This window comes from Nicotiana tabacum, chromosome 14 (assembly GCF_000715075.1).
Source record: "Nicotiana tabacum cultivar K326 chromosome 14, ASM71507v2, whole genome shotgun sequence".
NCBI classification, from domain to species: Eukaryota; Viridiplantae; Streptophyta; class Magnoliopsida; order Solanales; family Solanaceae; genus Nicotiana; species Nicotiana tabacum.
In genome coordinates this window covers 16,670,335-16,686,669 of record NC_134093.1, presented here as the reverse complement: position 1 = coordinate 16,686,669, position 16,335 = coordinate 16,670,335, and positions in this window count along the sequence as shown.

The window sequence follows — 16,335 nt, the reverse complement described above, 5'->3', positions numbered from 1 at the left end:
ATTGCACTAATATTGTCACACGTGATCGGAACAGAATTAAGATGTAAATCATAATCTAAGCAGTTGATGCATAATCCATAGCACTTGTGTGCAACAGTTGTCTACTGCCAAATATTCAGCTTTTGTGGTGGATAAGGCCACACAACTTTGTTTTTTGTTGTGCCAGGATACAAGGGATTTTTCAAGTAATTGACACGTTCTACTTGTGCTTTTTTTTTTTTTTATCAAATTTATTTCCTGCAAAATCTGCATCTGAAAAACCTTTGAGATTGAAATTTTCCAGACTTTCATACCATAATCCATAGTCGACTGTTCCTATCAAATATCTAAAAATACGTTTAATAGCAGTCAAATGAGTCTCTTTGGGAGCTGACTGATATCTAGCATATTTTCAAATACTAGACATAATATCTGATCGACTAGCGGTAAGATAGAGTAATGGGCCAATCATACCTCGATACATTATTTCATTAACACTCTTACCATTTTTATCTTCATCCAAAGTAGTCGATGGACTCATAGGTGTTCCTATGGCTTTTGCATTAGATATACCAAATATTTTGATGAGTTCTTTCATATATTTTGTTTGACTAATGGAGATTCCTTTATGTATTTGCTTGATTTGAAGTCCAAGAAAGAAAGTTAATTCTCCCATCATACTCATTTCAAATTCTCTTTTCATGATATTTGAGAAATTCTTGCACAAAATAATATTAGTACTACCAAAAATAATATCATCTACATAAATATGTACAATTAAGTTACTTAGAGATGATCGTTTCATGAAAAGAGTAGTATCAATATTACCTCTGTTGAATCCATGTTTAATTAGAAATGAGCTTAACTTTTCATACCAGGCTCTAGGAGCTTGCTTTAGGCCATATAAAGCTTTGGATAATTTGTAGACATGATTAGGAAAGCATTCATTTACAAATCCTGGAGGTTGCTTAACGAAAACTTCCTCAGAAATAAATTCTTTTAAGAAGGCACTTTTCACATCCACCTGAAATAGTCTAAAACACTTATGAACAACATAAGCTAATAGAATGCGAATGGATTCTAACCTATCAACAGGGGCGAAAGTCTCCTCATAATCAATCCCTTCTTTTGTAAATAACCTTGGGCAACTAGTCTGGCTTTATTTCGCACGACTTGTTATTCGTTCAATGTATTTCTGAATGCCCATTTTGTTCCAATAATGGATGCATTTGGTGGCTTAGGAATGAGTTCCCATACTTTGTTGTTCTCAAATTGATCAAGATCTTCCTTCATTGCAATTATCCAACTTTTATCACCAAGTGCTTCGTCCACCCTTTTTGGTTCAAGTTGGGATATGAGAGCGATATTTGATGTCTACTTTGAGATCTTTTAGTCTTCATCCCTTCCTGAGGGTCTCCAGTGATATACTTATGAGGATATCCAGGTTCATTTTTTCATTCATTTGGGACGACTAATTCTGGCTCTTTTTCAGCAGAGTTGTTGGATTGATCAAAGTGGACTCCTAATTTTTTGTAAGATGCACAGCGGACTGATCTTGCTGATCAGTCACTTCTTCAGAGGCAATTCCACTTGTATCGATAAACTTTGGCACTATAAAAATTTCTTCATTTTCAGTAAGATGACCATTCTTCAAATGAGGGTTAGTATCCACAAAAATAACATGTATAGATTCTTCAAATGAGGGTTAGTATCCACAAAAACAATATGTATAGATTATTTAATGGATAAAGTACGCTTATTAAAAGCTCTATATGCTCTACTGGAGGGAGAGTATCCGAGAAAAATACATGTTGTGAATCCAACCAATTTCTTCATCGCTTTTGGGATCGAACTTACCAAGATTATCATTTCCATTGTTGTGAAAAAAACACTTACAACCGAAGAGATGAAAATAACTGATGTTGGATCTTTTTCCTCTCCATAGTTCATATGGAGTCTTCTTGAGTATTGGTAGAATAAGGCATTTGTTGATGATATGACATGTTGTACTTACGGCTTCTGTCCAGAAGTTGTGTGGGAGAGAATTTTCTACAATTATGGTTCTTGCCATATGTTGTAGAGTTCTATTTTTACGTTCTACCACTCCATTTTGTTGTGGCGATCTTGGGGAAGAAAAAATGTGAGAGATCCCTTGATCATTGCAGATGTTCTCAAAGGCTTTGCTTTCGAAGTTTCCTCCATGATCACTTCTTATGGAGGAAATATAGTAACCTTTTTCACGCTGTACTTTCTTGCAAAAGACTTCAAAGTTTCGTAGAGCTTCATCTTTGTAACTTAGAAAAATAACCCAGGTGAATCTAGAAAAATCATCTATTATAAAAAAAGCATAATTTTTACCACCTATGCTAGCAGTTCTAGTAGGTCCAAAAAGATCCATATGCAATAGTTGAAGATGTTTTGTAGTGGAAACAACATTTTTGACTTTAAAAAAGGATCTGGTATGTTTTCCTAGTTGACATGCATCACAATTTTGATCTTTCAAAAAATCTAGTTTTGGAAGACCTATGACAAGATCGTTTATAGAAAGATTATGAATAGTACGCATGCTAGCATGACCAAGTTTTCTATTCCATACCCACGGGTCATCAAGAATGGAAGCTAGACAAATTTGATTACCAACGCTTTCCAAGTTACTGATAGTATAAACATTTTTTTCCCCATTTCCAGAGAGAATAACTTTACATGATTCATCTTCAATAAACCAATCATGTTTTTTGAAACGAACCTCGTAGTCATTGTCACATAGTTGACTAATGCGGAGAAGATTGTACCCAAGTTCATCAACCAGATACACTTCATCCACATCACATGTTGAGATGAGAGGAACTTTTTCAACACCAATTACATTTTCTTTTGATTTATCTCCAAATGTAATTGTTCCTCCATCTAGTCTGGTGATAATTTTGAATAATTATTTGTCACCGGTCATATGTCTGGAACACGCGCTGTCAAGATACCATTTTCCTTTTCGATTCTTCTTGCGGTGTTCCTACAAAATAAAGTTACTTATTTTTGGGTACCCAAGCCTGCTTGGGTCCTGAATGGTTAGACTTCTGAGTGTTAGCTTGACTAATGGATTTAGGTAGCCAGACCCATCTGTAACGACCCGGCCGGTTGTTTCAAGAGTTATAACCCCGTTTTTCCCATTCCTACTTCTTTTACTGTTATTCAGCTATATTATGTTATATCGGGTTAGTTGGTTTGAGTCCGGAAGGAACTCAGAGTGAAATGAGACACTTAGTCTCATAATTGAAAATTTTAAGTTAGAAAAGTGGACCAGATATGGACCTATGTGTAAACGACCTCGGATTTGAATTTTGATGATTCCAATAGCTCCATATGGTAATTTTGGGTTTAGGAGTGTGTCCAGAATATTATTTGGAAGTCCGTAGAGGAATTAGGCTTGAAATGCCGAAAGTTTTATTTTTGAGAAGTTTGACCAGGGGGTTGACTTTTTGATATCATGGTCGAAATCTAATTTTGAAAATTAGTATACCTCTGTTATGTTATTTAGGACTTGTGTGAAAAATTTTAGGTCAATCGGACGTGATTTGATAGGTTCCGGAGTTGTTTGTAGAAATTAAAATTTTCAAAGTTTATTAGGCTTGAATTGGGGCGTAATTCATGATTTTAGCGTTGTTTGAGGTGATTTGAGGATTTGACTAAGTTCGTATGATGTTTTAGGAATTTTTGGTATATTTGGTTGAGGTCCCGAGGGCCTCGGGTGAGTTTCGGATGGTTAACAGATCAAAAATTGAACTACAACAGCTGCTGCAATTTCCTTCTGTTGAAAATTGTTTTTTGCCAGATTCGAGCCCAGAAATCTCTCAGAATCGAGCCCAGGGTCGAGGGCCACGATCGAATCCATGATCGAGCCCAGGGTCGAGGGTCACGGTCGAAGGCCGGGTCGAAGACATGATCGAAGGCCTAGGATCGAGAACCATGATCGAAGGCCTATGATCGAGAACCAGGATCGAAGGCCTAGGATCGAGAACCAGGATCAAAGGCCTAGGATCGAGGGCCAGGATCAAGGACCAGGATCGAAGGCCAAGATCGAAGGCCAAGATCGAGGTAGAACCGAGGTTGTCTGGGCAGAATTATAAAAATAGGGACTTCGTCCCATTTGCCATTTTTGACAAATTGGAGCTTGAGGAGAGGCGAGTTTTGATATATTTTAAAGGAAAACTTGAGGTAAGTCCCTTGTGATTATTTCTACTCCATAATATTGAATTATCGTCGAATAATCTGACTAGATTACATGATTTTGAGGTGTAAATCGGAGATTGGAACTTAGAAATTTGGAAATAAAATTTGTAGATTTGAGGGTCAAGTTGAGGTCGGTTTTTGGTTAAGTTCGGGTTTTGGTCTAATTTTGTAGTTTTTCTTGTGAAATTCATTCCATTAGCGCATATTGATAGTATTGTACTGATTGTGAATAGATTCGGAGCATTTGGAGGCCGAGTCCAGAGGCAAGATCATTGCGGGTTAGAGATTTGACCGGTTTGAGGTAAGTAACGATTGTAAATCTAGTCCTGAGGGTATGAAACCCCGGATTTTGTATCATTCTACTATTTAGAAGTGACGCACATGCTAGGTGACGGGCGTGTGGGTATGCACTGTTGGGGATTTGTGACTTGGTCCGTCCCGTAGAAACTGTAAAGTTGCATACTTTGTTGAAACCATTGATACTTATATGTTTTAGAAATATTTTCTATAAATTGGGCTGAATACCATGTTTGGGCCTTGCGCCACTGCTGTTTGGACCCTTAGGGGCTGTTTCTTACCATCCTCTCATTGTTTTCGATTGAAAATCTATACTCAGTCATGTTTATACTTGTTTACCGCATAACTCAGTTTTTATGAATCTATTTTGATGCATATAAATGTTTTGGGCCGAATGCCCTGTTTTACTGAAATGCCCGAGTGGCTTGAGATATTTATGACTGAGTGAGGCTGAGGGCCTGATTGGTGATGATGAGTGTGGATCGGGGTTGCCCTCCTGCAGCATACTTATGACTGAGTGAGGCCGAGGGCCTGATTGGTGAGGATGAGTGTGGATCGGGGCTGCCCGCCTGCAGTATACTTTATTATTATCGCACGTGAGTTGTCCGTGCAGATTATAGCACTTGGGCTGAAGGAGCCCCTCCGAAGTCTGTACACACCCCCAGTGAGCGCAGGTACCTACTGAGTGTGAGTGCCGAGTGCTGAGTGACTTGGAGGCAAGAGTGATTGTGAGGTATGCCCGAGTGACAAGAGTGATTGTGAGGTATGCCCGAGTGGCACGAGTGACTGTGAGGTTTGCCCGAGGGGCTGTTTATGATTTTATCATTTTTGCTCACCTTTGCATTGAGCCTTTGTTTGAAAAACTGTTGGAAAAATGTCTTTAAATGATTTTTACTGGAACTGGGTTTAAACGAGATGTTTGATTCAAATCCTGATTTTTAAGAGCATGTGGTATTTTACTGAGATTTCCTGATATGAACGTTATATGCTTTATTGCTCGTCACTACTGCTCAATCTTTATTTATTGTTGTTACTTACTGAGTTGGCGTACTCACATTACTCCCTGCACCTTGTGTGCTGATTCAGGTGTAGCTGGACCCGGTAGCGGGTATTGAGTATTCTGGTTGCAGATTTACTTGTAGATAGCAAGGTAGCTCTTTGGCGATTGCAGCACCCTGCTCTTCTCCCTCCTATCTTCCTCTAGTTGTATTTAGCCATTTTCCGGGCTGAGTTAGCCTTGATATTGTTAGACAGATTGTAGTATATGCTTATGACTAGTGACACCCCGATGTCAGGCTTTTTTTTTTCCAGACTTCTGTTTTTCTTTAATTTGAACTCTTTAAATGGAGGTTTTATGTTAAATAACCTTGAAATTATCTTTGAAATGAAAATATCGGTTTGTTTTGGAAATGAGTCGGCTTGCCTAGTTCCACGATATGCGCCATCATGACAGGGGTTAGTTTGGGTCGTGACACCATCTCTTGTTGTCTTTGATCCTGCACCGGAAAGAAGTGTGATCAGGTTTTCCACAATAAAAACACAATGGAGTTTTTTTGATTTATAGATTCCTTTTCTGCTCTGATTCTATTCCTGTACTGGTTAGTGTTGTGACCATTTTTACCACAATAAGAGCATCCCTGAGAGTTTCTAGTTCTAATCAAAGATGTATGAGGAACAGTCTGATATGATTTGACAGAACTATGACTTGTGGATTTTAGTAATCCATTCAATTGAAGTTTAAGTTTATTAACTTCATTTTGAAGCATGTCACGCTCAATTTCACAAACTTCCAGCTTCGGGGCCCAATCTTTCTTTTCTCTTTAGTTTTTTCCTGAGTTCTTTTAAAACTCTTTCAATATCTGCAAGAGCAATATCAAGAAATTCTTGAAGTTCATAACAGTTGGGACATGTAGGAAGACGTACCTCACTGGTTCCCCCGACTTCCATAAGACAAAGTTTGCCGGAGTCTTCTTCCTCATCTGCTCCTTTGTCTTCCATGAGCCCAAGATCATCTGAGTCTTTATTGCTATCTTCTTTTATGACCATGAAACACATAATTGTAATTTTTTTAAGGCCAGATTCTTCTTCATCGTTCCAGGCTCCAAAGGACTTCTTCTTTTGAAAGTTCCTGCTTAGCTTTTTCTTCAGTTGGACAATCATCTTGAATGTGTCCATATTTTCCACATTCATAGCATCTTCCATCATTTTTATCGTTTTCATTATTCGTCCTTCCTTTTCTGAAGTTTGATCTACCTCTCCTACTATATCTGTTTTTCCTCATCATACTTGTGACAACTTGGGAGAGCATGGCTATATTTTCATCCTGTTCTCCTCCTTCCTCTTCTTCTTCATTTTCTGGTTCAGCAACAGTTGCTTTAAAGGCAACCATTTTCTTCTTTTATTGTTGAATTTGCCTGTCCAAGTGAGTTTTCTCAAAGGCAATTAGATCACCTCTAAATTCATCATAGGACATTTTGTAAAGGTCCTGACATTCTAGAGCAATAACATTGGGCTGTCAAATTGTGGGTAGACTTCTAAGAATTTTTCTGACATGTTCTCCGCTTTTGATTTGTCTACAAGAGATTTTAGATCTCCAAGGATTTTGCTGAACCCAGAGAATATTTCCTCCACCGACTCTCCATCTTTCATTTGAAATAGTTCATAGTCACGAACTAGAAGATTGATCCTTGTTTCTTTTACCTTGTTGGTCCCTTCATATGTCACTTCCAATTTATCCCACATTTCCTTAGCAGTTTCACAACTCGAATATTTTCATACTCTTTTCCACTGATAGCATTGTACATAAGATTTTTTGCTTTGGCATTCACAGTTATGACAACAGCCTGTTCATCAGTGTAATCATCTAAGTCAAGTGGGTCAGTTGATACTATGACTTGACCATCCTTATCCCTTTTTGACGGAATTGGAAGATTTTCCTTTTTGATCACACGCTAAACTTTGATGTCATATGACATAATGTATGTTTCCATCCGAACCTTCCAGTAAGAAAAGTGTTGCCCGTTGAAATATGGAGGTCCTACCTGAGAGGTTCCCTCTTGAAATAATGCACCGACGACTGTATTTGATCCCATGATCTTTTTCTCACTAGCTATTAAGCAAAGTTTGTGAGACTTGCTCTGATACCAATTGAAAGTACAATACGTGGGTGAATTAGGGAGGGATAAATTATGGTCGATTAAAACATAGTTGACTAAATATGAGTTTAGTCAACTAGATTCTGCACAGTGAACAGTTAAAGAGAAGTAAACCAAGCAAACTGAAAGATAACAGGACACAATAATTTTTATATTGGTGAGGTACTTATATCCAGTTTTCCTTGGGTCACAAGTTACTTCTTAGTTCTTTGATAATAGGTTACAATGATGATGGTTTTGGTTCGCTCACCATCAATAACATTCAGTGATAATAGCTTTTGTAATGTTGACACAACTCTATTTTTGTGTTCTATCTCTTCCTATCTTTTATGACACTTATAGATTCAAGAATACTTTATTTGTACTAAGAACTAGAAAGGTTTAGAATCAGTTTGTGTAGTTGCGCACCCAATCCTTGAGTATGACAATCTTTTTATAGACCAGATTTGAGAGCTGTTTTGCTTTGTTTTGATTGGTGCACACAATGTTTTATTGATATTTGATTCATGACCCGTGTCTTTAATTCATTCAAGAAGGATGGGATGGATTTAATAATACAGGGAGTGCTCCAAGCCGAGATCTAGGGAGTGCTTCCATGCTTCATGCTTTGTCGAAGAAAGGAGCAGTTGATGGGCTGGATTAATTTATCCAGGGAGTGCTTTCCATGCTCCATGCTTTATTAGGTAGAGGAACAATACTTCAAGTTGTCTCCCATTACATTGTGTTCCCTTTCCATTTTGAGTCTTCCTTCATACAGAATCTGCTATTTGTATTTGCAGGTGAGTTACATGTAAGGTAATGGTTCAAGATACATAGTCATGGAGTGGATCTTTATTCCTTTTTGGCAATGCTTGCTTCACCTGAATCTGAATCTGCATATATTAATATAATATTGGTCAAGACTTCTTTATGGATATTTGATCATTATTAAAATTTTACACTTAACACATAGAAGTAGATGTATATTAAAACGCGTCATGACATGACATCCCTTAATGGTTTGATACTTTCCCTAACTTTGTTAATTTCTAATTATTAGCTAATTTTTTTATTTTTATGGTTCACTGGCTTTGTTGATCCTACTACTATCAGAGAGAATGCTTTTGAAAAAGAAAAAATAAAACAATCATTAACGGACATAACAAATCGTCAAAATTCGACTCCATTATGCAGTGCACACATAAAGAATTGTGGACCCGTTTCATCGTCTAATTCTCAAGCACTATGTCCAAATTCAATGCCAGACCAAAATTTGCGATGTGGTTTGTGGACTTCAAATGTGCAAACATATCATCTTATACCGGATTTAAAAGCGCTACCATTATTGCAAGGTAAATATTTCAGTGAACTTTATGTAAAAACATGAGTCTTTCATAAATTCCAACTACATATTTATTATTACTTATAATTAATTTGAGGATATAAAAGTTTGTGACAGTGCATCGGCTCTCCACATAAAATATGATATTGTAAATTATATACTTATACATCGTAAAACCAATTCACAAGGCACCAAAAATTCATCAACAAAACAGCATGTCCTACTATTTTTTATTAGGTGAACAAATATAATATTGCCCGTTAGATTTCAAAGTTATTAGGAAAAACTATATTTCATTTGGACCATTTTAACTTGAATTATGTTGGACCTCTTTAGAAGTAATATCATTAACTTGACAAAAAAATTATTTATCTAAATGGTATTCACTTTCGAGCTTTTCTAAAAAACTGAACATTAAGAAATATAAACATTTATAAATTCTTGTCATTATCGTGTGTAGGTTCGTATAGAATAAACAAGACGAACATTTAGAGGGATCCTCCCATGCTAAAAAATTAATTTTGATGTATACTTTTTTTATGCTTACCTATTTAGTAATTTAGAGGGTAATATTAGAGTTTGATTATTCTAATAAGTGCCGACTAAAGGTCATCAACCATAAATTGTAAGAAAAACTATTTTTCACTAAGTTTGATGCGTTGATGCAAGCTCATTTTGAAAAAATAATTTATTGTAATACATATTTTCTCTTAGATTGATCATGTTTTTGGTAATGCTCTCCTGATTCGTATTACTTTAGTGATCTTTCATAATAAATTTGAAACTATGTTTCAGATATATAGTACCTCTTACATCAATCATGTTTTTGTTAATGATGTCGTCAGTAGTGTTCCTTTGGAAGGATAATACAATAATGTTTTCCTTTTCGATGACTTTTCAGTTTTAATAACTTATATATGTTTGCCTTTTAAATAGCCTTTGTACCTATGAGCTATGTATAATATGTTATTTGTATGCCATTACTTCCTATGCGTATATTCATATGTCTTAGCATAATATTTGTGTACTTTCTAATGATGTTATAAATTTCTGTACTGAGAAAGAAATAGTGAAATGTACTTATTTCAGTTTAAACATTTCTTAATTATTTATTAAAATCATGCCTTGCACCGTGAGTTCTGGGAGGGAGGGAGACGAGGGTCTATCGGAAACAGTCTCTCTACCCTAGGGTAGGGGTAAGGTCTGCGTACACATTACCCTCCCCATACCCTACTAATGAAATTATACTGGGTTGTTATTATTGTTGCTGTTGTTGTTGCTGCCTTGCACCGTGAGGCTATTACGGAAAAGATCTATATTAAATGCAAGAATGTCAAATAAATTATGCTAACTATTAATGTTTAATTTTGTTTTCCAGAATTTGAGGATGTCAATATTGATGGTGATATACCAGGTATGCTATTAGAAGAACACCACAACTAACAGTCATACATACAAGTTTATTAATATTTATTTTATGCATCAAGGCGATATGCAATCAATGCTACAAGATCATGATGAAAATGATGATGAAGATGTGTTTGAAGGTATGTGGATAAAAACCCAACAATCATCGATCATGTGAAAATATATTAACAATTCAAACTATATTGACTTCTTAATTTTTATATTTTAATATTATTATATGTAGAGGATGAAGTCGAAAGCTGGACAATTTTCAATGAAGTAAGTATGATGTTTATTAAATTTACATATACAACATTATTCTATTTTCTGTATAATAAGTATTGTGACTTTAACCCTTTATTTTACTCTCACTATACTAGATTACTGGGATATAGGAGAGGCTACTTATGAATGTGAATATTGTGGGGCATATTTCTGGTACGAGGAAAGAATTAACAAAAAGTATAAGAAAAAAAATTAAGTATTCAATTTGTGCTGCAATCGTGAAAAGATCAAGCTACCAAATCCAAAAGAGCCGCCTTCCATCTTAAATGAATTATTGTTTGGATCAAGTTAATAGATAAATTTATTTGAATAAAATAAACCAACACAAGAATTTATACATATATCTTCTTTAACAAACTCTAATTTCATGAAGGTGCAAAAAGTAAATATTTCAGAGAGAATATACGGACATATAATTCTTTGTTCTCATTTACATCAATGGGAGGAAAGATTGATGTCTCTGTCAACCAAACAAAGGGTCCGAGAACATTCAGATTATCTAGGCAAAATTATCACCAAATTGGAAGCTTATTACTTCCACAAGGATCTACCCCAAAATTTGCACAATTGTATATCTATGATACAGAAAATGAAGTAGAAAATAGAATTCATGTTATCAGGTTATTATTGATCAATTGCTTAATAATAATATTTTAATAATAAATTTTATAAAAGATAAATATTTTTAGTGAATTGAATATTATATTCTTACAGTTATGGTGAAAGTAACAATCAGTTTCATGCTGAAATTGTTACTGATTTGAAGCAAATGCTGGATGACCATAATGTTTTTGCAAAGTCATTTAGAATGGTAAGAGATCGATTTCAAGTAGATCGAAGCTCAAATGTTAGACTAAGATTGGCTATAATGGAAGAAGATACAACTTACCGACAGTTTCAGAGGTAGCTGCTTTGGTGGTCGTTGATTTTGAACAAATAAGGCCTAACACAGATATCATTGTTGAAAGCCAATCAGGACAACTACAAAGGATAAATGAATTAAATGCCGCATACTTAAATTTATAATTGTGATGACCCAAAAATGTCATCATTAATTTAAATGTTCATTTATGTGTTCTATGAAAATGTTAAGAGCTTACCTGCTATGAGTTATGTATCACCTGAATAGTTGATGTTAATGGAGTTCCTTTTCTAGTAACATATTGCTTATGATGCCACCGTTAGTATTATTTTCATGTTGTGTTACGTTGATTGGATTATGTATGTATTGTTAGGATTGGTTTCTGGGATTCTCTTGCAGGTGGATAGGCCCAGTTACAAAGGAAACTCTGACGAATTTTTTGGAAATTTTGGGAGTTAGTAAAAATTTGGGAAATTGAAATGGGTGAAAGAAGAGATAAGTTATGTTATGTGTTTGGGGCGGACTCTAATTCTCATTCGAGAACGAATGATCCTAAGAGAGAAAGAATATAATGCCCCGTAAACTTTTGCTAAGAAATTTAAGGTTTCGTGGTGCCAAGGTAGGCTAATGTATTGTATTTTTGGACTTATTGGGTTAAACAGTGCGTTGGGGAGTTGAATCATTTCGACCTCGCGAAGCCAGGTCTGTAGCGCGCTAAACCGTGCTATATCCCTCGCGAAGCCTGGTACTTAGCTCGCGAAGCCTGGTATTTATCTCGCTATAGAGCTCGTGAATCCTGGTCTGTAGCTCGCTACAAAGCGTGCCAATCCTGGTCTGTAGCTCGCTACAAAGCATGCCTAGCCTGGTTTGTAGCGCGGTCCGAAAATTTGGAGAGTTTTTATAACTCGACCCCCATTTCATTTAACTCATTTTAGGGTTCAGATTTTGGGTATTTTCTGGTATTTTAGAGAGAGAGGAGAGCGATTCAAGAGAGAGGAAAAGAAGGACTAAGGATTTCACTACTCTACCTTGAATCAAACCTTGAAATCGAATCAAAGGGTTTCTAGAGCTTCAATGAGGTAAGAATTTCTTTTCCCAATCCTTCAATTTCGAAATCCAACTAGATATAGGTAATTAGTAAGATGATTCTTGGATGTGAGAGTATTATTTATACATGCTTGTACCAATAAGGTTTGTGGGAAGATTGTTGAGTTCAAATGGATAAAGATTGAGTTGAACATGGTAGAAATCTTCAAAGACTTTAATTGAGGATTTGAAAGGCAATCCGATGTCGGAATCTGATAATTTTTGTATGGTTGAACTCATATCGGAATGGGTGTTCGGATTTCGAGAATTTTTTCGGGATTTCGAGAAGTGGGTCCCGATGTCGCTTTTTGAGATGAATTTCAGATTTCAATCCGAAAAATTAGTAAATTCACATGAAATTAATTCCTACGATTTGTATTCAGTATATTAAATTGTTTATGACTAGATTTGAGGATTTCAGATACAAATTGGCGAGGCAAAGGTTTATTAAAATCTTGAATTTGGTTGCAAAGCGAGGTAAGTGTCGTGGTTAACCTTGACTTGAGAGAATAGAACCCTTAAATTATTTGTTGTGTGAAATGCATGTGAACGACGTATAGGCGAGGTGACGAGTGTCTATACGTCGTCAAATTAACTGTTTGTATAATTACTTAAAAAATCATAAATCATTTTAAATCATGAATTAATTATTTCTCTCATGTTCTTTGCTCAATATCATGCCTTGAATCCATGCTATAATTGCTACATGATTATTTCATTTATGTGATTTAATTGCCACTTGACGTTTAACATACTTATTATTAAATTGCTTATTACATCCTTAATTTTCATAATTAATTCCTACTTGTCATCACTTATTTCTAATAAATCATAATTATTGTATGCTTGTTGTCTTATAATTTCATACTAATTGTTGCATTTATTGGAGTAATTTCTTTTATAAGAATTGGTAAATGAATATATTAGAGAAGCGGGTTGCACGCCGCAACGGAAATGAAAGTGAATATATTGGAGGAGTGGGTTGCACACCGCAACAAAATTGATTGAAATAAATATATTAGAGGAGCGAGTTGCACGCCGCAACAGAATTGATTGAAATAAATATATTGGAGGAACGGGTTTCACGCTGCAACAGAATTGATTGAAATGAATATATTAGAGGATCGGGTTGCACGCTGCAACAAAATTGAATATGAATAAATTGTGGGATCGGGTTGCACGCCGCAACGAAAACTGATTGAAATAATAATTGGTTATGACTGCCGAGTGGGCTTCAACTGCTGAAAAGAGACACCTGTTTTATTTCTATTATTGTTGTTATTATTGTTATTGCGTACATATAACGACCCGACCCGTTGTTTTACTTTCTAGAATCCCGTTCCCCTAAATAAGACTTCTCGTACATGGTTTTACTATTTTATGAGTCGCGGGTATGGTTAGTTTGGGATTTGGAAGGGTTCGGGTTGAAATCGGTACACTTGGTTCCTTAAGGTTGGCTTAAAAGGCCAAGTTTGACTTCGGTCAACATTGTGCATAAATGACCTCGAAATCGGGATTTGACAGTTCCAATAGGTTCGTATGATGATTTCGGACTTGGGCGTATGTTCGAATCGGGTTTTGGATGACTCAGGAGCGTTTCGGCGCCTAATAGTGGAAGTTAGTTCTTGAAGGTTTTAAAAGTTCTTTAAATTTAGTTTGGAGCGGGTTTTGGTGTTGTCGAGATCCAAATGAAATTCCGAGACTGGGAATAGTTTTGTAATGTCATTTAAGACTTGCACACAAAATTTGGTATTATTCCGAGTAGATTAAGTACGTTTCGGCGCATTGGAAATAAATTGAAGAAACTTGAAGTTCTAAGTTTGATTCAATTTGTTTTGGGGTGCGATTCTTAGTTACGTTGTTGATTTTCGTGTTTTGGGAGTTCGAGAAAGTCCGTATCATATTTTCAGACTTGTTGGTGCCTTTGGATAGGGTTCCGAGGGGCTTGGGTGAGTTTCGGACCCCTCGGAGCTAAGTGTGAAAAACCAGAACATTCCAGTTCTGGTTTCCTTCTTCGCGAACACGGAAGGACTCTCGCGTTCGCGTAGAAGGAATTGGGGGATGGGGAATTTTGTGCTACGTGTTCGCGATAGCTAGTCCGCTTTCGCGAAGGTCTAGGACCTGTGAGCTTTGCGTTCACGTGAGGCGACTCGCGTTCGCGTAGAGTACCCTAGGTCGGGCTTGGGCCGCTTTTGCTCTTCGCATTCGCGTTGAATTAGTCGTGTTCGCGATGAGTCATCTCAGGGGCTTGAACCATTTTCCTTCGCGAATGTGAGGTCCCTTCCACGTTCGCGATGACGGAAGACAGCTGGGCAGTAAGTTTAAAATCGAGACTTAGGCATTTTTGGGGCCATTTATTTCACTCTTGGGGCTATTAAAGAGAATTTAAGGAGGGAATTTCGAACTAGCCTTGTGAGGTAAGTGATTTTTACTTAATGTGAGTTTAATACATAGATTATGGGTAGATTTTAACGTGAAAATTGGTAGGAATCATGGGTTTAGATGAAAAATCTAGGGTTTAATAAAAATGAGATTTTACCACGGAAATGATTATGAAACTTAGTGAAAATCATATATTTATGTTCCTAAGGTTATGGGCAACAACTTTCTTCAAAACTTCCGGAATCCGGGCGTGTGAGCCCGGGGGTGAATTTTAAGAATCTTACAATTTGTGTTGGGTAATCACTTTAATAGTAGATATATGAACTTTTAAGCATAGATTGATCGATTTGTATAATGTTTGGCTAGTTCCGAGTCGTTTGGCATCAAATTTTGAGGCTTGAGCGCATTCTTGAATTGGGAAGTAAGCTTCGAGACGAGGTAAGTCTCTTTTCTAACCTTATAAGAGGGAATTTAACCCCGTAGGTGAACTTAATCAATATGTACTGTTATTTGTGGGGGCTACGTACGCACGATGTGACAAGAGTTCGTGCGTAGCTACTATTCATGCTTATGTCCGGGTAGATTTAGGTTTACACCATGCTTTATTGATACCGTTGCTTGTTTATGCTTACTATTTGTTGGATTTAAGTGGAAGTTGAAGGTCCCAATATTTAAAGCCCCAAGTTGAATTTCTTACTTTTAGAAAAGAATTGAGAAATACTACGATGAGTTGATAAAATATATGTTCAACCACTTCGCAAATATATTTTGCGAGCGGGGTAAACTTCCACTACTCTCATGGGAGTGGGTCGTTCGCGTCAGCAGGATTTATAAAGATATTATATGGTTCGGGCCGTTCGACACTTGACAATGCACATTATATTATTATGTATATTTGGATCGGGCCGTACATCCTCGGCATAACTTGTGCGTAGCAATACCGAAATCCCTTTTTATATTTAATAATGTTTCAGGGACTTGAAAGGTAAAAGGAATAGATGAGAGAAATGGTTTGACTTTTACTTGAAAGAAGGATTTACTTATTGTTTTTAAGCGCCACTATTATTGTATATTACCTGCTTTACACATTATTATGTTTTTTGGGACTTTAGTAAGTGTCGAAGTCGACCCCTCGTCACTACTTTTTCGAGGTTAGGCTAGAAACTTACTGGGTACATGTTGTTTACGTACTCACACTACACTTCTGCACTTGATGTGTAGGATCTGAGGCAGGTGCATCTGGATTCTAGTCCGGCGCGCACGTTTGACTTCTATTTCGAGACTATACAATGAGCTGCCCTTCCGATCCGTTCAGTAGTAGCCAAAGTCTCTCT